This window comes from Pezoporus flaviventris, unplaced genomic scaffold (genome assembly GCF_033815535.1).
Source record: "Pezoporus flaviventris isolate CSIRO_AGI_PZ_B2104156 unplaced genomic scaffold, CSIRO_AGI_Pfla_v1 ptg000078l, whole genome shotgun sequence".
Classification (NCBI taxonomy): domain Eukaryota; kingdom Metazoa; phylum Chordata; class Aves; order Psittaciformes; family Psittacidae; genus Pezoporus; species Pezoporus flaviventris.
Window position 1 is genome coordinate 17,387,559 of NW_026892626.1, and position 23,749 is coordinate 17,411,307.

At 47.8% G+C, this 23,749-nt stretch overlaps 1 long non-coding RNA gene across 1 annotated transcript; it reads right to left on the reverse strand.

Moving 5' to 3' along the window:
• Positions 1–1,184: 1,184 nt before the first annotated feature.
• On the reverse strand, positions 1,185–22,056 carry LOC133279860 (uncharacterized). The gene is made up of 3 exons (XR_009746994.1): positions 21,867–22,056; positions 5,590–5,645; positions 1,185–1,605 (listed from the first exon to the last, which is right to left on the reverse strand). It is a non-coding gene; the product is annotated as an uncharacterized LOC133279860 (long non-coding RNA).
• Between the last annotated feature and the right edge of the window lie 1,693 nt (positions 22,057–23,749).

Genomic DNA, 23,749 nt, shown 5'->3' on the forward strand with positions numbered 1-23,749 from the left:
AGGAGGACAGTGCCAGGATGCCCCAAAGCTCACTCTAAACGCAACAGGAGACAAAACCTAAGCACTGCTGCATCCTTCTCCAGCAGTAATTTCCTCGTGCCAGCAAAGTCCTATAATGTTCTTTACACAACTTGTTGTAAATCACTCATGGCTTGTTTAACACCCTGCTGATTTTATCTTGATTTATTGCATTGCCACCCTGCCACCCTGCGTGGCAAGGCAATAGCCATGGCTTTATGGTCTTCAGTCAAAGCCCAGACACGTGTAGTTGTAGGCCATAGCTCCAGGTTCCCATATCCAAAATCCCTACATGATGCTCTGCACAGCCCTGGGATTTCATCTCCCATTGCTTTGAGGGGGGAGGATGACAACAAATATCTTTTCCTCCCTTTGTTCTGGGGCAACTGATGGTAGAAGGCGTAAGGAGCGGCTGCCTGAAAGAATCACAGACTGGAAGGGACCTTAGAGATCATATAGTTCCAAGGCCCCTGCTATCCTTTCATCACTTCAGACAGCTAACAAAGCCAAGAATAAATATTTCAGCTCGGGCAGTATTTAAAGATTTTATTGCTCTAAGGCCAAAATTCAGTCATCCAAATCTCTTTACACAAACCCAGCTAAACAAGGAATTGTTTTAGAAAGAGCTGGACCAAACACAGCACAAATATAAACTGTTCTCATGGAAGTGATTGACAGCTTGCTAAACTTCGAAACTGTAGCTATGTGAGATAAAGGATTGAATCAAGGATTCTTCAAGGACAGGCTGAACAGGGCTTGGAGCAACCTGGTATAATGAAAGGTGTCCCTGAGCGTGCAGGCGGTTGGAACTACATGATCTTGAAGGTCCCCTCCAACCCAGAGTATTTTATGATTCTATGAAACTCTGTTAACACTCCCCTTACATATATATACATTTATATATATATATATGAAATAACATGTAAAAATAGATACAATATATAAAAATAAATATAAAATATATGTACTATTATATATATGAAATGTATACATTATTTCACATATGTATATGTAAGGGGAGTGTTAACAGAGTTTCATAGAATCATAAAATAGTTTGGGTTGGAAATATATGTAGAAATAAAATATATGTACTATTCTACATATGAAAGGAATACATTATTTCATATATATATAAACATATATATATCTATAATAACATGCACTGTACCATCAGCTAGACTGCAGCACCCTGCAGATGCCCCTACAATCATCAGCCCCGCCAAGCACATCGGGCTGGAAAAGCCACTATGGGGCTGCACCCCTGGGTGCTGCTGTAGCACCCTGCTTCTCACGCACAGACCGGACAGCAGTGGGGTACAAGGAGCATGTTGGCTATTTTAATCCCAGGCAGTAGACACGGAACAGCTGCCCGTGCTGGGCTCAGGCCAGGCACAGTCACATTCCCCTTTGCAAACCTTGCCTCAAACACCTTCCCTTCTCCTCCCCTGCTGTGCCGTGGCTCCGTGTGGAGTATGCTGGGATGGATGGCCAACTCCACAGTGGGTTGCAGAATTCCACTGTGCTTAATAAGCGGGTGTCCTTTGCCCTTTACATCACCTCCAAGGCTTGCAAGACCCAAAGCAACACCTATGGGGGACAAAACCACATGGCAGAGACAAAGCTATTTCAGCTTCACAAACCCCAGGGTTTCCCAGCCGGATGCAAGTGAACAAGGGTCCAGGGTTGGGTGAGAACCTTACATGGCCACAACATGCTGCTGCCACAAACCCCAGAGCTGACTGGCACCCATGTGATGGGCATGTCTGGCAGTCCTGCTGGAAATGCAGCTCCAAACCCCAGGGCTTTAAAGTTACACCCGGATGAAGCTCCTGAGAAAAATCCAGACTTGCTGTAGCCTTAGGGACAGCACAGTTTTGTCACAGAGAAGCCTACAGACAACAAAACCGGCTCTGAAAGATCTCCCCATGCCTGCTGTCAACCAGCATTTCCATCAGTGTCACAAGCCGTTCACAGCAGCAAGCTTTGGATAAGCAGGAACACAAAACCCACCCACACAGGCAGGCAAAGGGGTGCGTGGAGCCTGTATTTGAGCAGCCCCACCGCTTCCAGGGACCTATGCTGCCTACATCAAAGAGGACCTGCTGGAAAAGGCATCGGCAGGTTTAGCAAGCGCGCACCCAAGAGCACAGAGGGTGCCAGCTGAAATCTGTGCAACCCTCTTTTTGCTTCGCTGTTCCCTAAGGAAACAGGGATTATTTAGGGTAATCCTGAGCAGGAAGGAGGATGCAAAAGGCTTCTTTGCTGGGTAATTTAGACCTGCATGGGGAAAAATGCTCCAGAGTCTCACTTACGGGGCAACCCTGTAACAGCCATGTACACACTGGAGTTTTCTATCTCCCGCTTTCCACGTATCACAGGGCTCCAGCAAATGTGGCTAACAGACACAGAAGAGGATATGATGCTTAGAAAGACAGAGTATGCTTATAGAAACAAGGCTCTGGCTAGCTCAAATGGGGGCCATGCAGCTTAATCTGCACCAAAAATTTAGCAGGAGCACACATCTCCTGCAAACCGCAGGTAAATGAGTGTTAGAAGTCCAACTCCAGCTCATCTTTGCCCTTTCATTAGCTCTGGATGTGAAAGTGTTCTTATTTATACACCTATGGAGGCAGGCAAGTAAACAGGAGGGCAAACAAGCTAGAAGCAATAGGTTAAACAGATCTGCAGGACAAAGAACAGCTTAGTGGGAGCAGCTAAAAAGACATCAGGATGCATAGGAAAAACCATATTCCTGGGTAATCCAGCCTGGATGCCCAACAGCACCGAGAGGAAGAGGCTGATTTGTGTGTTTAAATGCATCCCAGCCTGCGAGCTGACTGAGACGCATTTGCTGCAGGTGGGTCTCTCCAAGCAGCTCTATCCCTGGGGGGCAACCAAGGGCTTTTGGGCACTGTTCTGCTGATGGTGTCATCTTGAAGCTGTTTCAGCCTCCCTAAAACGAGGCAGGGAAAGAGAAACAGCTGTAATAAAAGCAGGTATTTTTAGCAGTAAGTCTCTCCTGTTAAAGGAAATCCATTTTGCTGAAAACCTGGAAATTCAAGAGATTTAATTTATGGGACAAGAGGTACAACGTATTTTTGTGAGGGGTGGAGGGAAAAATCCTTTGCAAAGCAGCTGAAACATGTAAAGATCTGCTTTAATGTTTGCTGCCATCTGGGTAATTCACAATAAAGCTGCCTCTTATCCCACTTTAATCGATAACTTCTCTGATTCCCATCATGCAACTTACAGCAGTTCATTCTCTCCCAGCCTGTGTCTGCATGGGGAGAGAAGTGGGCCCATCGTGGCTCCATCCAGGCTCCCTCCACTCAAACTGTGCCACTAACATGAGTTCAAACCGACATCCTTACTGCTATTTTAAGCAGAATCACATCACTTGGTAACCAACCACCAAAAGCCTTAAAGATTTGCAGGCAGAGTCATTCCTATTAATTTAGGCTTCCTCACTGGTCTACGATTCAGTGCTTCACATCCCCCAGGGCCCCTAGGAAACCATCAGACCTCTGCTCTTCCAACCTCCCTCCTCTTCCATTGCAAGGGGCCCCACCAGTGACCCACCAACATCATTAACTATTCCCTCAGAGTGGAGTGCTCTGATTGTCTTAAATAACTCACAAGGATAGATTTCAATCAGCCACTGTTCGTTAGGATTTATTAGGCTGGACCCAAGGGCAGGCATGAGAGCTAATTAGAATTATTATTTTCAGGTGACAAGCATAAGGACCTCCCAGGGACATTTTCAGCCCTTCATTTTAAGGCTGAGGTTCAATGTTCAGGGTTATTTTCTGAAGTTATTCGATGGGATAGTTCTTTATAACAGTGCAGAGGTCCTGGGAGAGGGGTTGTGGTGGGAAAAGAAGGAAAACTAGACCCTGCTGAGAAATCCTGGGGGCTAAATAGGCAAAAAGACATTAGTAACAGGGCCTGACTACTGCACTGAAAGCAGCCACACAACCGATTTGTGGCCCAGCACAGCCACTTCCCATCACACAACTTCCCATAGTGATCACAGAAGGGGAGAACACAGCTCAAACCCATCACAGCTTCATTTGGGTTACCTTTGAGGCTTTGGTAGAGTCACAAGCGTTATTCCATAATATGGAATTGGCATATCCAGGCCTGGAGAATGGTGCAAAAAATGGGGGTCACTATCAGGTCCATCCATTTGCTGCTCCCTCTTCAGAAACCACCAGTGCAGAAGGAGCAGCACCACTTCCACCTCGGAGCGGCCGATGCCGAGGCAGGATTTGCCACTCTTTGCTCATGGCATAGAGAGAAACCAAGGAGCAAATTATTTGCACAGAAACAACCTACTCAGCAGTTGTTAGCCCGGCTCCAAAGAGCTCACTGCTCCTAATGACGTCTCCAGAGCTTTGCTGGGAGGGAATATTAAAGAGAAGAGCAAGAAAACAAGCTTTGGTGACTGACTGATGCCAACTTGCTGAGCATTTTCAAATAGCATTTGCAAGTTGACGGCTTGACAATTGGAAACCCTAAGGAGCTGGAAGGAGATGGGGGAAATTTCCATTCGGGAAGGTTGAAGTGCACTAAACTGCTTTTGATCAGAGCTGTCTAGAAGGGAGGTGAGAGCTGACAGACACATATGGTTCAGGGATACCTTCGCCTCTAAGGGCGCAGAGCTGTTTGGTGCATGTGATAGCAGAGGGCATGAGGGCATCCAAGCTGCAGAAGGATTCTGGGTACCAGGATAAGTGCCACATCCTAGCTCCTGGTCAAGGACCCCCGCATCCTGGCGGAGGATGAAGGAGGTCAATAGATCCTGTTTGATCCTCCACACTCCTGCCCCCAGTGACAGGGATGCAACTAGGAGGAGGAAGGCTGCAGCAAGGTCCCCTCTGCCTCCATCCCTCCACCCTGACAGCTCTGGGGTGAGCACCACAAAAATCACTATTGGCCATTGAAAATGTAGACTTCTATGCCTCAGCATGGGTCCTCACTGGTGTGTAGTCAGCATCTCGCATCTCCTGATGGGTCCCCTTCAGTTAGGCAAAAGGAGAAAGCCAAAAAGCAGCCCCAAACAGCCAAAATGGAGTCTGAAGGAAGGAAATGAAACCAAACCCAAAGCCTGCTTTTGACAAGTGACTATCTCAGTTTTGCCATGAAGCATATGCATTCTGTTCGCAATGCTCTCCGACCTTGGGCACATCACTTTGCTCCCTGTTTCTCCTTTTGGAAAAGGAGCTTAGGATGCGCTGGCAAGCGTTAGGAGGCAGTTCCTCTCAGGACCTATATAGGATCTACATATTCATATATTGTGTGCCCTCTGCTGGCAGCCTCGTTTTCCAGGAGCACAGGAAAATCCTGGAGGGAAGGGCAGGTGGGACTTGGGCCTTTCCTTCAAATACAGGGAAATAATTAGAAACAATATGAGCCATAAAACTTCAGCAGTAGCAAGAGAAAAGGGTATTTCCTTGGGCACATCACACAGTGGCAGGTGAGGAGATGATGCTTTTCGTGGTGCTCTTTGGACCAGAATGGTTCTTACAGGAGCCCCTGTATCCCAGGGGTGCTGAGGCAGCTCTCCCTGACCAAACACTCAGCACACTTTAACTTCCAAGGAGCATTCTCTGTATAGATCCAGATCCCTGAAATAAATGAGGGCACAGGGGAGATTTGAGTGATTTATCCCATTGCCTCCCAGGTGATACAACAAGTTCAGCAGCATCCCAGCAAGTATCTCAGATTTATTGATGCAAAGCATCAATCAGATGAAAATACCCATGGCTGTGTACACACAGGGCTGGAAGAGAGCTACACATCACCTGCAGTGAGCAGCCCTGGCTTTTGCCAAGGTCAATTCAGCCACATTCATAGAACCATGGAATGGTTTGGATTGGAAAGGACTTTAAGATCATCCAGTTCCAACACTCCTTCCATGGGCAGGACACCTTCCACTAGACCAGGTTGCTCAAGGCCCACGTTCACAGCCTTAGCTTTGCACAACAAGAATTGGGCACTTAGATTTGATTTGCATGAAAACATGGTCAATTACAGCAAGTTTTGCTTCACTTGATCCTGCTCTTCCTCCCTTGCCGTCCCTTTTGCATCTGACATCACACTAATGGTACGTGGGGGATGGAGGGACCCCCTGGGGCACCCAGTCCTGCTGCTCCAGCCCTTGCTGTGACCACTGCACCCCTCAGCCCTACTTGGACTGATCGCCAACAGGTTCAGCCCCAGCAAAAGCCTCTCTTCTGACTGCTAAGAACCTGCTTTCCAGGCTGGTTTGTGTTTTATCACCTATTAATAGTTACTTCTTCAAGCCCCAGCATTGTCTTTCAGTTCAGGTGATTCATTTCTCTTCATCCACTGAAATACCCCTGCGACAAAACCTAACCAAAAGCTGGCTGATGAAGAAATGCATTTTTCTTTTGTGAAGGAAACCAGTTCTCCTGCCAGCTACGAAACGTATCAGGACAAGCATGTTCAATGTGCCTTTGTAAGGCTGGATTGGACTCGGTCCTGTTTTCATCCCATTATTCTTCCCTTCACAATTTGTCTAAAGCTTTGCAGGCTGTGAAAGGCCAGTCGCTGCCGGGATTGCTTTTCCTCTTCCTTTCATATGGAGCACTCTGTTTGCCATTCTTCACTTATATGAACCACTCCTGAATGACACAGCTGTGAAAATACTTTACCAGCAGACTCCTCTTTTAGTCCTTTCTTCCCCCTTGCTTCAGCTCCTTCGGATCCCTCTGCAGAGATTCCCCCATTTCCAGACCAGCAATACACTTAAGTATGCTTCCAACTTTTCATAGAGCTGAATCCCCAGTGCTTCCTGCCCCTCGCAGCACTGAGTCCTATTGGAAGCAGGGTGAGTCTGTGAGAAATCTGACGGTTTTTGGTTGTTTAAGCTCATGTGAGCACCATGTCACAGCATCGCAGAGTGGTTTGTGTTGGAAGGGACCTTGAAACTCATCCAGTTCCAATCCCTGTCATGGGCAGGGACACCTTCCACTAGAGCAGCTTGCTCTGAGCCCCGTTGAACCTGCCTTTGAACACTGCCAGGGATGGGGCAGCCACAGCTTCTATGTTGCCTCCTTCCACAAAGCTTTTGGGATTTCTGTGAGGAACATGGTCTAAAAAAGGAGGAGAAGCATCCCTGTCCCAGTGCATCACTTTGGGAATCTGAGTTTCCCTTCCCATTTTCCTTAAAAACTCCATTTTCCAGGAACTGCACAGGAAAGCTCCATCCTGGGCTTACCCACCCAGGCCACCTCTGCTCGAGGTGGCTTTCAAGAGACTACAACAACTTCAATACTGAATAAGCTAAAAGAAACCCCCAAAATTAAGAGAGCAACGAAACAAGACAGAAAGCGCTATAAAAAGGCCTACAAAGGGGCTAATGACCCTGTTCAAACAAAGTTGTCTCCTGCAATAGCCCTAAACCCTTTTTATGAGACCTTTGAGCCTGTAAAAAGAGTTTATAAGACAATTTTGTGTTTGCTAGGTTTACTGACAAACAGAAACTGCTCAGGGTGGTTCCAGGAGCCCCATTACAGAACAAATCAGGTCCATTTTACCATTTTCCCCTCCCTCTTATAAAAAGCCTTAACTATTTCCCTCCCCGGCCAGTCCATTGGAGCACAGCACGAGAAGAGCCAGAGTGGAGGGAGAAGGAGAAAAGGATATAGAGAAAAAGAAGCTTCCTCCAAGAGCAGCATCACAGGAGGAGGCAATAGTTGCTGGGAAAGATAAAGCACATTCTGCATGAGGCTATTGCACGAACGATGCTTTGATCACAAGAAGCAAAGAGCAAGACGGCAGTTTTAATGGTCCGAAAGCACATGAAAAGCTAATGCAGAAAGCAGCTTTGATACACAAGGCAGTGGCACAGTACTTATTTTGTGACCTTTAAGATGTATGGGCAGTGCAAGGAGATAATGTGATGGAAAAAGAATCAAAAGGAGACAGGAAAATTGACCCAAGAACTTTGTGGCAGAGGGAGAGGAGGAGCAGATGGGGCTGAAAGCTTCCAGCATGGTGGGAACTGGGACTTACAAAGTGCCACATGTCCCCATGAAGAGCAGCAGCCACCCAGTGCCTCCCAGGAACAGGGAATTTGGGATATCACTCAGCAAACCCCAAACACTTGCTTACAGCCAGCTCTGTGCCTCCGCTGTCCACTTCACACCTCTATAAGCCAGGCTGTTACTTTTCCAGATAGCTCAGCATCTCTCAAACTAGGGTTTTCAACCTGAAATAGGGGTCACAAAACCCTTTTTGCTGGGTTACCAACCCGGAGCAACTTCATGCTTATTGCTAATAATCTGCAAGGCTGAGTTCAAGGGAGAATCCTTGTTCTTGTGGCAGGATGGTCAGTTGAGCATAATTGACTTTACATTTATCTTGTTAGGCAGCAGTTCTTCTGCCTCCTCTACTGGCCTGCATTAGCTGTTCTTCAGGGCTCCTAGGAAATAGCTGCACAGTGTTATGCTGGCAGCAAGAAAAGAAGTATCTGCTCCACATACAAGTGTGGCAAGGTGCCTATCTAAACAGTGGGAGCAAGAGTGGGTCAAATGAGACAAAATCGTTTTGTGACCTTAAGGAATAAGGTGAGAGACTTGCAAGGCTCTCCCCCCTTCTGGTACATTGGATGTGGAAAGGCTGCAGCTCCTGGCCAAAGCATCCTTCTGTTTCAGTTAACATCAGCACAGAAAGGAGGAGATAACAGCATCAGACCCACCTGCAGCAAGAAAAGGCATCACCCTGGACCAGATGGAAAACCTGATGCTGCTGGCTGTGGATTTGGAGCTGCCAGGGATGCTCCCCATCCCTTTTCCTGGCATTGAGACAGAGAAGCCTCCCACACAGGTGGCATTGCCATGGATGCATTTCACTCCACTCTAAGGCTCCTGTCTATTGCCAGTGTGGTCCCAGGGAGCATTAGTAGGACAGTGACAGAAGCCTCATACATATTAAACACATAGAGGGTGAAATGCTTAATGAGCCATCACATTCGGAGCCTTCTTTCCCTCTCCACAGTCATGTCTATGTTGACTTATTCCTGCTCTACAGAGGAAGTGGCAGGATTTAATAGTCCTTTATTGGTATGTCAGCTTTTAAAATGGTCAAAGTGTTATCCATAGGGTAGGGTAAAAAACAAAGCAACCCAGAAACGCAGCACATTTAGGAGGAATACTTCTTGTTCCAGGCAATGAAAGGGGTTAAGTGCAGCGGTGTGTGCCTGGCCCGTCTGTCACATCTGGAGAGGAGCCGTCCCACTTCCCCGTGCAGACCAGCCTCATTTTTACTTCATTCCCATGCTTCATACCCCTGCCACCCCATGAAGCAATTTGCTCTGGGAGTCTGGGGACTGCATTCCCCTGAGCAGCAGCAGGGGCACCAGTACCACCAGCTTTAAGCCAACAGCAGGGCTGCACAGACACGAATTGGAATCCTCCATCATTTCTGGTCTGATCCATCTTTACCTCTTCCACTCTTAACTGTGCCTGAAACATGTTTTGTTCTAGTTTTTGCTTTTAAGTCACCAAAAGCCTTTGTCTCCTCAGTTCTCTTGCCACTTCACATTGTGCCCAGACCTGAAGAGCTGCTTTTATGCAGAGGAGGATTTCTTCCTCCCCCCCAAAATGCAGCTTCACAGCCTCAGACTAATAAGAACAGGCACCAAATACTCCCAAAACTTTCTTGCCCAACAAATCACATTTCAGAAACCCTCTTGCTTTTCCTGTCCCGGTGTTACAGGACCAGAGATGTACGGGGATACTCGAGTCCTCTGCTCAGCCTGACAAAGGCTGGACCTGGTGCCCTGCTTCCCACATCTGTGCTCAAAAGGGCCAACCAGCTTTTGAAACAAACATAGCAAAGACATGAAATGATTTGTCCTAAACAGATCTTCCTTGAAAAGGCATTATTTATACGATGCAAAGATAAAGGAGTGAATGTTTCTTCCCATGCTTCCATAGAAGGATTAGAGAAATCCATCCTTGTTTCTCCCCAGCTATAAGTCTCTGACCAATCTCATGTCTTTTTCTCCACCTTTCACAGTTTGGGGTCTTGCCTTCTGCTGGAAAAGCTGAAAAGCAGCATCTGCTCCCAGGATTTTTCTGGCTCCGAGAGGAAAATCCAGGATAAAAGCTGTTCCCATCACAGTCCCAGCGCCCAGACACAAGGTGTTCCATGACACACCTGCTTTTGGAGGGACTCATTAAAAACAGACCTTCTGAAACTTGGAGGCTCACCCCTCATTAGACTGCACTATCCTGGAAGCCCATTACCTCTAATTGGCACAGGGCTGTATTGAAAGCATGGCGCTAGCTCCACTGTAATCCATGCAAGGGCTGCCTCTAGATTGTGATGGCAGGTTTTTACCCTAGAGCCTCTTAGAAGCAAATCTTATTTAGGTCAGAAGTGACATTTCTCTTTCTGAAATAGTAGGCCAAATGCCAACAGAATCGGAGCACATTAGTTTGAGCAGTCAGGGGGATTTACTTTACAATACTGTGTATTACACCCGTCTGAACACTGACAAGAAATGCAACCTGCTGTGCTAAACTTGCAGCAACTTATTCATCAGCACTGGTTGAACATCAGAGTTTCCACTCCGGAGGAAACCCAGGTTACTGTTAAAAGAAAACCCCTTTAGGCCTATTTGGAACAAAGCCCCACACTAAGGTTTCCCATCAGAAGTCTCAATTCAGTAACAGACAGAGTGTTAGCTCTTCTAGCTATCAGAATATGTATGAGTCCTTATAAAACCCAAACAGAGAGCGCAGCTGTTGAGAAGTTGCATTTCAGTATAAATCAGAGTGGTTTCATGATGCATTTTCATGCAAACAAAAGCACCAGCTCCGATGGGGAAAAGCCCTTCCCCATGGGAGTTTCGGCAGTCAGCACTCACTGCAGCCCTCCAGGAGGGGAGGGTGATGGCTCTTTAAAGTTATGAAACAACTGAGATTCCATGACTTGCCCAACAAGAAAAGCTGGGTGAGTGATAGAACCTTTTTGTCCCAAAAGCTAGATCAATCCTGTATCCCACAACCTCTTCCGATGGGAATTAGGCCATCCTCCGTCCGCAGGACTGGTTATTACTAAATTAAGAGCATCCCAACATTGCCCAGGGACTGCACACCCAAACAGCTTCGTTCCTATCCTCCAGGCATTAGTGCAGGTAGATTTAGGAGCAGTTAGAACTAAGGAGCTCCCGCGATCTCAACACAGCTTGCATCTACCCCTCCTCCTCAGCCAGGATCCACGCTCATCTCCTTGCCTTCTGCAGCAATGTCACTAAGACTCCACATCAGTGCTGCAGACATCTGCTGCCTCTCTGGCCGCTCTTCAGTTCCAACCTGACAAGCTGTCACTTTGACAGCCACACAAGATTTACAGCTTGTTAGACACTGCAGTTGTCCAAGCAGAGCCACCCGGTAATGGAGAGATGGTGGGAGGACCAGAAGCTTAAGCACTAATCTGTACAGGGCTGGATTTGTGCTGGGTTCCCCCTGCTTTAGCAGCCACTTGTACTTAGCCACACACCACTTGACAGACACAATCCTGGCAATTCCCGATCCCCACACACCACTCCAGGGTAAACAAACGGATAACAAATCCTCTCGTTTCAATGTCTTGGAAGGAAACGCTCCAAACCCAAGTTGACTTGAATAATAGCAAACATCGAGCTCCTGTCTAAACCAAAGTTACCGACAGTGATTGATCAATCTATGTGGCTTTATTAGCACAGCCTGACTGCAGGTCCCTTCCCAACAGCATCTGGAATCAATAGCTTAATTGTCTTCCTGGCTCGCTTTGCTTCTGCTTAAACTCACTGATTAATCCTGCAAACTACCAGAGGTCGCTGGGCTGAATGAGTTAAACCTCCACAGGCTGAGGAGGAGGTCCCCATGGGTTCTCACATCCGAGCTTGGCAGGAAGGCAGCCGGCACGGCAAGATGTGCCATGGGAACACCCCAGCCCCGTAGTGCCTTGGGGATTGTCACTGCAGCAACGTTTTCTGGGCAGGTTTACACATACGCATCCCTGAAGACACATTGACAGGTAGCACTTCCTCCGATGAGATGTTCCCTGGGACATTTTCATTGCTTTTCCATTGCCTTTTCTTCCTTCTTCCATTCTTGCTCCTGAAAAGAGCCTGGCACCATCTGATCTACACCTGTTCGCAGGCAATGGTCTTTAAACATTGATCACCATCACCAATAGGTCAAAAACGGGAAACAAGCTAAGGCAAATATTGCCTGTAACTCAGCCATGACAGATTTAAGGGAGCTTTCTAAGCCACACGCTAGATCTTCTGTTAAGACAGCTCTTCCAGGGTAAGACAACTTGCTTCAGATGTGTCATTAATCCTATGAATAAGATGTCCTCATTAGACAACTTCTGTCATGTCTTTGTTATTTGTTAGAAGGTGGCAATGCTTTTGTGCCTCTCTCCTACATATTAATCTCCTGGGGAGACTGGAAGAGCTGCTTTTTAAGGAAGACCTGCAAAGCAAAGACAGTCTTTGAGTCTTTTTGTTACTCAGGTCGGGAGAACTAAGTCAGGAACTGGGCTGTTTGCTTTTACTACTTGAAGCTAACAGAGGTGTGCAGATTTATGGTACCCGAGGAGGCAGCTTTTGCTTCCTGGAAAACGACAGAAGGGACAAGAGATTTACGATTTGCAGTTACCAAGGAACTGTAACCTGTTAGAAGGCAATCACAGAAAGTCAAAAGGCAAAGGAGGTTTTGGCTGACTTCAAGAACATTTGTATAATGTTAGCGAAGCAGTACTTGTAGGAACAGACTCACCAGATTGGGTGTAATAAAGCTTAACATCTCTAATTTCTAAGGTGAAAAGGAGGTGGCAATTCAAAGCAATAGCTCACAAATCAGCCAGTTTTGAAGTGGCTCAGAGGAGGCTGGGATGATGGGTTGAGAGGCAGGGACACTTTCCATCCATTACACTTTATAACCCCCAATGGCATCGTGATCTCCTTGCTCCTAACAAAGCCCTGTGGCACTGCAGACAGGAGTCCCAGACTGTGACCTAGGCATCATGAATGTCATCAGAGTCACACAGCCCAGTGCAAGTTGGCGCCTTTGATGTTAACAGATCTGCATCCACACAGAAGGGCAGAAAGGCCTTTATCCCTATCATTACTTCACCAAAACCACAGGGAAACCTCTTGAACTCACAGCAGCTCTGAGCTGCTGACTGGTGAAGCCAGGGCAGGATGAAGCCAGTAGAATCAGGCATCTGCTCTGGACATCAAGGATGACCAAGAAAGGGCCACAAAGTTGCTTTTTCTTCTTTAGAAGGTTATTTCCAGCCATAGCATTTGGGGGTGGAAGTAGGATTTTCAACATCAAATAAGATTAGTTACCCATCTAAGATGAAGTTTTTCCCAGACAGGAGACACGTACTTGTCTGCATGCCACCTAACTAATAGTCATTACAGCTGTTCTGAGGGTGTTTTATATCAAGAGGGTTTAAACCTCACACACTACACTGGAGAGTATTTCATCCTTGAAATACTCCACTAGACAGGAAAGTTTTCTTACCAAAGGTTACATGAAGCTGGTTTCTGACATTTAATCATGGTGATTTGCTTCGGGAGGCTGGTGTAAAGTACCACTCGGCATAAATAAAGACATCAATCTGGATGAAGTTTTCACAACTGCTTCTATTTCATGGGGCTAACGATGAGTGATGCTCTGATCCTGCCTCTCACTGATGCATCTCATGGACAACGTGGTCCTTACAGTGAATGTGGGACTTTCTGTGCAGGCAGCAAGGGGCAAGACTTTGCTTCTGGAACAGGGTGATTAGATCCATGAACTGAGCAAAGATGCCAAGGAGGCAAAAGCTTGTGTCCATCACAAGCTGGAAGGTGGCACGGCAGCCCCATGAAGCCTGTGTCAAATCACATCTCTCTGCACCTCTCCACCACTGCCCATTCGCTACCTGTACCTGATGTCCTCTGGCACAAACCCCAGTGACCACATTAGTTCCTGTGCTCAGCACCTGCAGGCCATGACACACCATTAACTGACAGGCTCCAGGTAGAGATTAGTAGACATCTAAGCTACAGCTTTACCAAGGAAAGGAGGCAATAGCGAGGAAGAGCTCAGTGATTCTTTGCTGCCTTTGGCTCTCAGCAACGTGAAAATCCAGTCTGGCTGAAAAGAATGAACAGAATGAGGGGGGGAAGAGTGACATTTCTGTTGCTCCTTTCAACAGCGCCTTCCTGAGCTCATAGTGAACGCACACTTCACTGTAAGGTACAGCAGAACCATCACCTTCCCTACCCCATTACCATTATCTTGTCATGTAAAAAAAAGCATGTAATTTTTATTAGATGCTAACATGCATCCTTGATACAGGCCAGGAGTCTCCTCAGCCAGAGGCACCACATCCCCCAGGACCATGCTGATCTCATGCTATACACTATTTCATGCTCTCGACTATGACAGCACAGGACCACAGCAGCGCTGCCTGTGCCCAGCCAGCACATCTGTGTTGGCTTAGAGTTGTCATTTACAACTGGAGAGGCTGCAGCTGGGGGGAACATGACTGCAGTGGGAGCATCCTGGGGGATTCTGGACTGGCAGAACAAAACGAGATATGTAAACCTGTTCCAATGGAAGCTGCCTCGGTATTTGAATAGGTTTCATATTAAACTAACTCAGATTTTTGGAACAAGCCCAGTCAGCAAGTCAGTTCACATGCTCAGGCCCATAAGGCATGGCGTACCTTTAGCAGCACTGCCAAGCTTGGCTACCAGCTCACTGTGGCTTTGAAGATTGCTCTGAAAGCTACTGTTAACCCTGAAAACACCCAGCATAAGTCATTAAGATTGCAGGCGGGATGGTGCTCATTAGATGCCTGCTGGGCTCTGAGCTTTGATTTCTTCACGAGTAAGATGCACTCCTCCAGTGATCCCTACTTTCCCCCAGGTCAGTCCCTGGATTCTCCATCCATCTCCCCATACCTAATGAAGAACCTTGGTCAGAGAAGCAAGAACACTGAACCTCTCCCAGTTTGTAGCTTTACTGCAGAAGCCAGGCTCTTGAGACCACAGCGGTTACAGCTTGCTACCCACCAAAAGACATATGAGCTGAAGGTCACAAGCAGCAGTGGTAGGGACACAGGCCAGCTCAGTAGGGCTTGGCTCCAGAGACCCTTCTCATTTCAGACACGCTTCTCTGCTGCCCCCAATTAATGGTGTATAAGCCAGAAAGGCCAACAGGCTTGTGATACAGTACCTTAAATAACACTGTGCAATGGCGGCTGGAACCCATGCCCTGGTTGACTTGGCCACCAAGTACCTCAGCAGAAGCTGAATACAGGTATTGAACACAAGGTATCTCAAAGGTCAGTTTCTGCAGGAGAACAAAGCCCCAAGAGGAGCATGGGGGACACACAGAGCCTAGGTTATGCTCTTCATAATCTTTGGTTGCCCAGAGGACAGGTAGGTTTAGCCCTACCTGAGAAGAACTCCTCATGCTGCAGTTTTCTATCACATATAGAACATAGTGGGTTGAACTCTCAGTCAAGCACTATTTAAAACAAATTAGAATCATCTAAGAAGCAGTCTGGAGGCTAAAGTGCATGATACAAGAGGACTTCTTATTGACCAGAGAGAATCAACCAAGTCCAAAGTGGATCCATCTAACAAGGCAGGTTGGACTCCTGCGCTGGGATGGCTGCTGCGCTCATTCCTCCTGCTCAGTGGTACAGAACACCTCTTGAACAAGCATTTCTGCAGTGGAAGAAGCATTAGAGCCACCATTGCTCAGCATAGGAGAGAGAGCAGCAAAGCATAAATAAAGGATGAGCCAGGAGAGAGCAAGGCAGCTTCGCAGGCAGCAGAGCCCAGCTCCCTGTATGGCTCCTCAGCATCCTCCTTTAGGAGGGGAGAACAAAGGCTGCAGCTCCTGCTCAACCCCAGAGCAAGAGGTAATTATAGCTCACTGTATTGCAGAAACAGCAAGAAAAGCCCCTTCCATTTGGGGATGGGCTGTTGTAGCTCCCATCCAAATCCAAGTCTACCTGGTTTCTCCAGAAGACAAAGGGAGGAGAGTCGTGTTTTGATATAAATGGATGCAGCAGCTTCTTTCAGGTGTTACCTGGCAGTTTGTGATGCTTTATGTAGGCTTAGCTCACTGCTGAGGACGTTGGGTTGGAGACCTTGCCCTCACCTGGCGCAGGAGAGGATGAGGGGAGTCTGCTTTCCTCAAGTGATAACTGTTTGACTAAGAAGTTCAAACATATGTCCTTTAGAGCTACAACAAGCAATTACAGCCTGGCTGAAGGTTATTGCTCCCAGAGTCTTGGCACAGCTTGTTTTCCAAGGCACCAATGAACAGCAAATAAGGGTTTTGTCACAAATCAAAACTGTCCTAGGAAAGCCAAAGGATGGTCTGCAGCATTCACATCACCACTTGGATTGATAGCAGCAAAAGGCTCAGGGTAAACCTTAGGGCAGCTTCCAGTGCCTAAAGGGCTACAAGAAAGCTGGAGAAGGACCTTTTATAAGGGCCTGCAGGGACAGGACAAGGGGAATGGCTTTAACCTGCCAGAGAGGAGACTGAGATTAGATATTAGATATACATTCTTCACTATGAGGGTGCTGAGGCGCTGGCACAGGGTGCCCAGAGAAGCTGTGGCTGCCCCATCCCTGGCAGTGTTCAAGGCCAGGTTGGACACAGGGGCTTGGAGCAAGCTGCTCCAGTGGAAGGGGTCCCTGCCCGTGGCAGGGGTTGGAACTGGGTGAGCTTTAAGGTCCCTTCCAACACAACCATTCCCTGATCCTGGAAGGTGACTGAACAGCAGAAGGACACAGTTGACTGGGTTTCATCTGCTGCAGTTTTCTTGCACTCTCCTGCAAGAGGGAAATCAGCTGGAGGGGGATGCTTTAACCCCATATGGCAGCTAATCGTGGTTGCTCAGGATCATGTGAAATCAAGCAAGCACAGAGAGAGAAGGCAAGGGGATTTCTTTAGCAAGAACAGCTTTCTCGCTTGGCCAGCCAAGCTGGGCACCAGTGCTCAAGAGACTGCAGGCTGACAGTGCTGCAGCGTCAGGGAACTCCCTTAGCAACCATGCACTTGCAAAAGGAGTCTTGCAGGAACAAAGGGCTGATCACAACTTCAGACCTTACAAAAGTAAAGGTATTTTGCTAACAACAACGCTGAACAATCTGCATTTCTCACTCCAGAGCCAGGGAGCCTCTGACCTTGGGTACAGGACATCACCGAGCTGGGTGCTGAGGTCCCAAGAGCATCCAAGTGACTTTGCAGCATAAAGCAAACAAGGCTTGTGGAAAAACTTACTCAGGTACTCCCCAGCATACATCCACCCTGTGACTGCCTTTGTGCTCACTTCTGCCTCAAATATTTATGTGCTGATCAAGGTGGAACCAGAGGAGGCTTTGAGGTCACTTAGAGAGGTGAACTCCTCACTGCATCCCAAACAGCTGAGACAGCAAGCCAGAAATGATCAAAAGCAATTAGAATATGCCTGTACTACACAGCATTTACTTGTCATGCTAAAGGAGTCCAAAAAGCAAAACAAAAGGGGTTTGCTAATTCTTCCCTGCCCCATCACGCTTGCAACCAGGAAAGCATATTAAACACCTCTGCTTTGCTCACTGTTTCCTGTGTGTTCTGTTCAGCTCTCCCTTGTCTCAATAGCTTAAAAGCCTGTTTTCCCCTTTAAAAGCCAACTTGCCTGCCAGGTAGCTCCTCTTAATCTCTCAGTCTTGGCTAGAAGCCTCCCTAGGCTGCTCAAAAAGATAGCTACTCACCCTTTGTTCTTGCAACACCAAAAGCCTCAGCTATCAAATCATTCCAGCTTCCTCTGTAGTCTGAGAGACTCTAAAATGGAAAGAATAAACCCCTCTGTGTATCAGTCCAACAGATTAATAGCTACTAAGGGTTGTGGTTAGACCAGCTTATAAGTGTGCCACACCTCCACAAAGCAAGCCTTTTCCAGACCTGATAGAGAGGAGACTTCCTAACAGAGTCATTGACCTTGGACAACAATCCCTGTGTCAGTTCCTCATGTCAGTGCTCAGCCTGAGAAAGGAGTCAGAGACTAAACTGGTGCTTCCAGCCTCGGCTCTTCCGTGGACCGACTGGGACATCCCACCAGGATGGGCAGAAGCGTGTCCATACTGGTACGTACTGGTCTAAGGCCATTTTCTTTCTCGAGGTTCTTTGCACGCTGCAGTTATACACAGCTCATCGGCTAAAGAGATGCACATGGCTCCCGTGATGGCAACACTCGTTTCTACAAGCTGAGAGCTGTTCCCAGAAGTTGCAAGCAAAAATAACACCCAACTGAAGTAACTACCAGTGTTAATTCAATATTACTTGAAGTTACTTCAACGTGACTTGAGTAACCACCAGCTACATCAGCACAAACACTTCTGTAATCAAGTTATCCAGAACTTACGTAGAATTGCCTCAAAAAGCCTTTTTCAGAGTTGTTTGTAGAGAGCATTCACCGTAGGGAGTGTGGGAGGCATATCCTCCCCTCCATGTATCCTTACAATGCTTTTCTCTTCCCTGGAAAGCAGCCCACCATCTAGCTGCTCACACACCAGTGGACCTTGGCTCTCCCTGTGTAGACCTCTCCATGCCTCCCATACCTGAAAACCCTCTCACACACCTTGACAGCAAGAGCCAGAGAGAGTCCCAAAAGGAAAGAAACCACATCCAGCTGCACTAAGCTCCTCGCAGGCCTGTGACACACGTACTGCATCCCTGCTCCTCCAGCAGCACTGTGGACTGTGCACGACTCCAACTGCTGTCACTTGGCAGAAGGAGGCTTCCCGAGAACAACTCTTTAGGCTCAACCCCAGCTCAGTGTGCATGGATTTCTAACAGCATCACTGGGTGCTGCGCTGTTACTCATCATCAGGGCCCGTCACCCACACTGTTCTCCCTGGAGCTGCCTCTTTCCAAGTTGCAGGCATGTGTGGCCCTTCTCCCTGCGCCTTGGGAAGAGCAGCTTGCTCTTATCCAGCACCCAGAGCGTGCCACTTACCCACATCTGCTCAGCTCCTTTTGCAACTGCAAACCCCTTCTCATTTGTGCAGCAGAACAGCTTTAGAGAGTGTGGCACAGTTCAATGATGCTCTCTCTGCTGAGGAGCAAGCCTGCTCCTGGGCTAAAGAGCACAGCGTCCCCATTTCACGTGAGCAGATGAGCGGCTATAGGCTGTTATAACCCATAGAGATGCAGCAAAAACGTTGCCAAAGGTACCAACAAGACTTAGGAAGTGATCTCAGATCTCCTGATGCTCCTTCGATCACAGCAGTCCCAGTGGTCACTTACTCCAGCTAGCTTGAAGCAACAGGTAGGTGCTAGAGGCAATGCACACTGTAGCAAGCTACCCTGGGCATCATTCTACTCTGATGTTACACCATTGATTTCTCCTTGGTTAACAACCCCTGTGCAATATGCAGCAGGATCAATGGCTAGTGAGGCTCAAGCAGGCAGCAACCATCCAGGTTTGGGATCTGGAACAGCAGGTTAAGTTTAAATGTTGTTATATTCCCCACCTCACACTTAGTTTCTTCTCCTGTTCAGCTGATATTAGAAGCCTTTGAAGTGTGCATGTGCTTGTGGTCCAGGAGAAAGTCTCCAGGGAAGTAATTTGCTACAAATACCCAGCTACTTAAAAATATTTATATATGCTAGAAAAGGATTAGACTTCATTTAGCATTTTCTCTACCTTTAAACCTCATTTAATGCAGCATTAAGCTCCAGCTGCAGCAAATTGGTTCTGAAGTTGTAAAGGAGAAAGGCACTTGAAACAGCAAAATGGTTCAGTAAGGAGAGAAGACTGATTGCTCATTGGTTTCTGCACCATGTTTTAGTAATGGAAAACTAAAGGATAAGCGAGATCCTCAGTTCAAAAATCTTTACTTACAGGATGCTGTTCCCAAACTAGAGAGCATCAGAAAGACACAGGCATCCAGAACAGCTTTAAAGGGTGACAAGATAAGGACTCGCTATAGAAGAGGTGTTCAGACTGTAGCTGGGTACCTTGTTCACATTAAAGGAAGAAACATCTTATTACTTGCAACCACTGATAGTCTGTGCAATAGCCAGAGGGTCCTTCCCCAGCCAGCACAGTGAGGGAAGGAGCACCAGGACTGCAGCTTGCTCTGCTGTTGGCAGATAGGGGTGACCATAACCAGCTCTCAGCATGGCAGGGTTTTGGCACAGCCACCTCGAGACCAATAGGGATGCATGAGAGGCTGAGAAAAGCATTAGAGGTGCATGAACTCCATTAGCAGCACCACTAAGTTCTCTGCTGCCCCAAGCCCCACCAGCCCAGTCCCCAAAAAGCGTCCTGGATGAGTTCTGGAGCTCAAGATAAAAGCTGGATAATGGAAACCTGATTCTTTAATGTGCACCATATGGTGTGTTCTGAAGCTGTACCCCCTGCTCTGGTACCCATGGGGCAGAGAGTGCTTTGTAGATGGGTGCCTACAGGAGATGGAGCTGCTGGAGCCAGCTAACCAAGCTCCTGCTGTGCAGGCAACTGGAGCTGTTCCTTAGTATTTGAAATAAAAGATTCATAGCTATTACCAAGCAGCTCGAGTCTCGGGAGATTCCCGTTTTCCTACTCCTGCCATCAATCTTTCTGACCAAAATCCATGTCCAGCAGCAGTTCAGAGATTAACAGTCCGCACACTTGTAGTCAGATTGGTTTTCACCACTGAAACACAGCATGTGCTTCCACAGCACAAGCCCCCATCAAATATTTACTCTGCTCAAAGAGCCATCAGTGACCTGCACAAAAGCATTTTTCACATACTGAGCAGGAAAACACACTCCATCCAGTCTCTTTGAGCCCGGTTACATCCGGCTCCAGGTTCTCCAGCAGATGAGAAGAAAACCGGTTGCAAACGCTTAAATATTTAAGCTTCTTGCATTTGTGAAGTCTTATAAGTCAGGAAAACACAGAGGGAAGGAGCAGGGTCCCTTTGTAAAGACATTTAGTTTTCAAAGGCATCGAGATAGAAATATGCCCTGCAGACACGGAACATGTTTACACACTGCAAGGTGAGCTCCTACTGCTCCTTGTTTGGCCACCTTCCTACAACCCACATGCTACATCCTCCTTGGATGCACAGCGCGGGCCCTGCAGCCCAGCCCATCTCACAGGGGTTATAAGAAACATCCTTTTTTTTATGGCAACATGCAGAAAAAGAGGCAAATGTGAGCGCAGAAGCGATTTATGAGGACTCCCAGCCCACAGGTTGATGCGGTATGCACAGCAGATGAGGGTACAGCTGCCTGACAGGCAGGATTTGCCTGGATTTATGGATACAGCTATGGGTGTCCACAGTGTCTGCTCCAGCCAAGCTGCTGCAGGAAGAACCAGAGGCATAGGAATGGCCAGACTCTGCCCTCTCAAGATGTTTATGCTGGGATATTTGGATAGGGATAAAGAAGGGATTTGCAGTGATCCGTTTTGCATGGGAAGCCTGCAAAGACACCCGAATTCTCTTACCAGAAAGCATTCCAGACACAGGGTACTGCTCACGTTTCTTGGCATAGGTTTGGGCGCCTTCAGTGAGCTGAAAGCCTTCACCTCTGAGCTTGTTCGCACCTCCTTAGTGAGCTGTTCACACCTTATCATGGCTTGAGGCTCTCTCCAGCCCCAGCATCTCATCAGTCCTCCACCCAGCCCCAGGTCAGAGCCACCCAGGGCTGTAATCCCCTTCCTCCCCACACCTGGGGATGCTGCAGAGCCAGACCTCCCACCCATGGGCAGCTTTTACAAGCATCTCTTCCTCACCCCGTGCTGCACTATGCCACTGCCACACCAACCTGGCTTCCCCCATAGGGACCTTTCATCCTCTTCGTGTTCTCCTCCAGTTTAAGAGGCAAAGAAATGCTCCTTCCCATGAACACAAAGTCACCAAGCAAGAACAGGCACTGCTTCTCCAAGGCCAGCAGCATGATATCCCCTGGCTCCACGCAGCATCAGCCCATAGTCAGCCACCTCAGAGACAACAAACCACCTTCAAACCTCCTCCTGCCCCACATGCATCCCCTTATATACACACCCATCTCTCCCAGCAGGGCCCCTGCTCCTGGGAAACTACAGCTCCCATGATGCCTGACCATTAAGAGTTGCAGTCCTGATGCCTGATCTCTAAGGGAAAGGGCTTGCAATGCAAGGCCAGCGTTTGGGGACCAGCTCCAACTAGCCCAAGCACCCCTTTCCAGGCAGATATGTGATTATTTTACAAAGGTCCCCTATTCCCACCTTCCATATCCCTGCATTTTCATGGAAAGGGTCTTTAACACGTGAAGATACTGAAGATCTCCATCACCAAATGGAAAAGCAGGGTTCTGCCAGCTGGAGGAAGGTGTTTGCAGACCCTGGAAATAGGTTTATTGCATAAGAATTGCTGTTTATGAGCCCTGGGGTGTCAGGCGTGTGCCTCATTGTGGAAAACTGTTCCTACCATTCACTCAGCTCCAGGAAGTAAATTTCTGTGGTTCAGGAGAAAGTAACTGTGGCAAATCCCCAGTGTAAGGAAAGACAGAAAGCTTTTTCTATTCCTAATTACACTGCGTTTCTAAACTTTCCCCTATGGCATGAAATAGTGGAGCTCTTTAGCAGCTTTCCCCTAAGAAAACGCTAACAAAGGAGGCATTGTTACAAGTGAGGAGTGCTGAAATCCCAGTCACTACGCTGGCTCTGAGCCCATCATCCACAGCAGATGGGATGGCTTCTTCCCATGCGGTGCACGGGACCAGCTTCAGCTCGGCTGGAGAAAACGGGCAGGTTTAGAAGAGCTAAATTGGGAACAGGGATGGGAGGACTTGCCAATGGACAGTAAATGCTTGATGTCCCACAGTGCATCAAAGATTGTATCAGCAACCTCTGCACTCACCTGTGCGGCTTGACCTAAATGAGTGACTCCACAGAGGTGAAAACACACCTAAACCCAGGAACATTCTAATTCAACAAGAGTATACCAGTTCAGAGACAAACTGCCCCCCGGGAAGCCCTCCTCTGTGTTCACACTGGTTCCACATCCATCCCTATATGTTCCATTCACAGCCATCGGTGGTGTGGCATCACTCCCGTATTGATATCATGCCACCGCTCCCGGCAGTTCCCTTGTTGTAAGCAGGACAGCTCTGTTACATCAGTGCCCTGCTCATCTCCAAAGAGAAAAGCTGCTTCCATGTGGAAAATACAATATTGCCCATGGGAGACGTGTTCAAGAGGCTGGAACAAATTCATTCATGCACCACCAGGTCCTTGCAAAATGCCTTGGTTTTATTCCGTGTTGGTGAGCGGAGGAACCCAGTGTTCCCTCTGTACTACTGAGCTGTCACTCAGAACAAAATGATGTTAGCAGTGTAGCTTAGGAAATGTTATTAAATGCAGGCAGTTATTCTGCAGATTACATTTTCTGCCTCACGCACAGATAATAATGTTCATGCACAAAGCCAGGGTGAAGTGTAGTCAGAGAGAAAGGGAGCGGTTCCCGCTGTACGAGGGATGAGAGGAGATGTGTGCACGGCCCAACCAGCTGCTCTCCTCCCCCAGGGCATAGGATGCTCTTTGCAGTTTTGCTCACTGAGTTCCCAACACGTTATCTCCATAAGGAGCATGAGGAAGCCGGAGGGACAAAGAGGTGGGCTTTCTGAAGGAGCTGATGTGGGGCCTTGGTTCATCCAGCTCCCTGGGT